Source organism: Triturus cristatus, chromosome 4_1 (genome assembly GCF_964204655.1).
Source record: "Triturus cristatus chromosome 4_1, aTriCri1.1, whole genome shotgun sequence".
NCBI classification, from domain to species: Eukaryota; Metazoa; Chordata; class Amphibia; order Caudata; family Salamandridae; genus Triturus; species Triturus cristatus.
This window is the reverse complement of record NC_140585.1, coordinates 134,988,204-134,990,703: the sequence shown is the minus strand read 5'-3', so window position 1 is coordinate 134,990,703 and position 2,500 is coordinate 134,988,204. Positions and strand designations below refer to the sequence as shown.

Here is a 2,500-nt window from a genome sequence, read left to right as displayed (position 1 = left end):
GTGAGAAATGCCCTGTGTGCACACACCGGTGTCTGACCATAGAATACATTTAAATAATGCCTCTGGAAATGAGCTATGCATGTGTGCCTCAGTGGCCTAATGGATAAGGCACTGGCCTCCTAAGCCAGGGACTGTGGGTTCAAGTCCCATCTGAGGTGATAACAAAAATCCTCTCTCTTTCTTTTCCAGAAAATTAGGTAGTTTTATTACATGCTTCCTCTCAGAAGTTTATGAGGGATTAGGTACTTTGAAACGGTCCCATTTTACTTGTGTACACTTCACAGTCATGTTAGTGTTCTGAAACTGCAAAGTAGATTCTTAAATGCCTATTTTTGTGAGATGCATTTTCGACCGGCCAGAACATATTCCTTTGGAAAAAATGATATGAATTGGATTGGTGTGAATCTTGTTTCTAGAGGTGGTGACAGGCTTTCAGCTACTTGAATAGGTCAAGCCAGGATTCATAAAACTTATACAACCTATGTTAGTGTGAAAAATTAGCATATGCAGGAAGGAGCAATTTGTACTACTTTCAAAACAGTTTCACTCCACGTCTGGAAACGTCCAGAGCTATGTAGAGCATACAAATGAGCTTTAAACTCATGTGGAAACAGGTTTGTATGGAAAAAGGAAAACAAAAGCATATCGTACTCATAAAATTCTCAATATATAGATTCCAAAAAAGTGCTTCCAGCGAAAAGAGCTGAAAGAACACTATGGGATGTAAACCTGAATACCTTTCAATAATATGTTCTCCATCCATGCATACCACCTACATGATAAAAATCATCTCAGGTGGCCGGATGACCGCGTGGCCTAATGGATAAGGCGTCTGACTTCGGATCAGAAGATTGAGGGTTCGAGTCCCTTCGTGGTCGTTTTTGGCCAATGGTCACACAATCTGCTTTACATTCAGAGTGGAAAAAGTCTTTTCCAATACTCTTGTAGTCCTCACTTTCTCAGTACTAATCATTAATAAAGTGGAGTACATACTGTAAACTCATTCAGGTTGCATCTTCAGTCTAACTACTTGTGCATTTTAGTGGCATTAAAAAGTTCTTCTATGCCGACGCACTGAATATGTAATAGGTTTGCAGAATTTTGACGTGACAGAATGGGTTTTTAGCTTAAGTGTGTGTAGAAGAACTGCAAGGTGTGTGCCTATGTGTGCATAGAGTGGTACATGTGTAAAATCTGTATGATTTGGGCAGTTAAAGTGCTGATTTTGCCTCCGAGTAAGAAAAGTACTACACAAAATGTATAAAGGATCGGCACATTGGCTGCCTTTGCTGATGCCCCCGTTGCCTACTTTGTAGTGCAATGGTTAAGTTGCAGAGTGTGGTTGAACTTGGTTAGGAGACTTAGTGCCTCTTTCCGTGTCCTACTGATGATAAGGATGGCTTGATACCCTTTTCTAAGCCCAGTATATTGAGAAAAGAAGTAAGTGAAGAAGAAGTGTGGAGTCGAAAGTGGTTCTCCAATTTCTCTCCACTTGCTAAAATTGCAAAGTCTCCATTATAGCATAGAAGAGAGCGTTAAAGTCGGGGATGGAAGAGGATGAAAATGGGAAGTTTACTTATAGAGAGAAGTGAGAAATGCCCTGTGTGCACCCACCGGTGTCTGACCATAGAATACATTTAAATAATGCCTCTAGAAAAGAGCTATGCATGTGTGCCTCAGTGGCCTAATGGATAAGGCACTGGCCTCCTAAGACAGGGATTGTGGGTTTGAGTCCCATCTGAGGTGATAACAAAAATCCTGCCTCTTACTTTTCCAGAAAATTAGGTAGATTTATTACATGCTTCCTCTCAGAAGTTTATGAGGGATTAGGTACTTTGAAACTGTCCCGTTTTACTTGTGTACACTTCACAGTCATGTTAGTGTTCTGAAACTGCAAAGTATATTTTTAAATGCCTATTTTTGTGAGATGCATTTTCGACCGGCCAGAACATATTCCTTTGGAAAAAATGATTTGAATTGGATTGGTGTGAATCTTGTTTCTAGAGGTGGTGACAGGCTTTCAGCTACTTGAATAGGTCAAGCCAGGATACATAAAATGTATACAACCTATGTGAGTGTGAAAAATTAGCATATGCAGGAAGGAGCAATTTGTCCTACTTTCAAAACAGTTTCACTCCACGTCTGGAAACTTCGCTATGTAGAGAATACAAATGAGCTTTAAACTCATGAGGAAAGAGGTTTGTATGGAAAAAGGAAAACAAAAGCATATCGTACTCATAAAATTCTCAATATATAGATTCCAAAAAAGTGCTTCCAGCGAAAAGAGCTGAAAGAACACTATGGGATGTAAACCTGAATACCTTTCAATAATATGTTCTCCATCCATGCATACCACCTACATGATAAAAATCATCTCAGGTGGACGGATGACCGCGTGGCCTAATGGATAAGGCGTCTGACTTCGGATCAGAAGATTGAGGGTTCGAGTCCCTTCGTGGTCGTTTTTGGCCAATGGTCACACAATCTGCTTTACATTCAG

The 2,500-nt window shown here is 40.2% G+C and overlaps 3 non-coding genes across 3 annotated transcripts; all 3 read left to right on the top strand.

Annotated features, from left to right (window-relative positions):
- The first annotated feature begins 85 nt into the window (after window positions 1–85).
- On the top strand, window positions 86–158 carry TRNAR-CCU (transfer RNA arginine (anticodon CCU)). The gene has a single exon. It is a non-coding gene; the product is annotated as a tRNA-Arg (tRNA).
- A 647-nt stretch (window positions 159–805) lies between these two features.
- On the top strand, window positions 806–878 carry TRNAR-UCG (transfer RNA arginine (anticodon UCG)). The gene has a single exon. It is a non-coding gene; the product is annotated as a tRNA-Arg (tRNA).
- A 1,511-nt stretch (window positions 879–2,389) lies between these two features.
- On the top strand, window positions 2,390–2,462 carry TRNAR-UCG (transfer RNA arginine (anticodon UCG)). The gene has a single exon. It is a non-coding gene; the product is annotated as a tRNA-Arg (tRNA).
- Window positions 2,463–2,500: the final 38 nt, after the last annotated feature.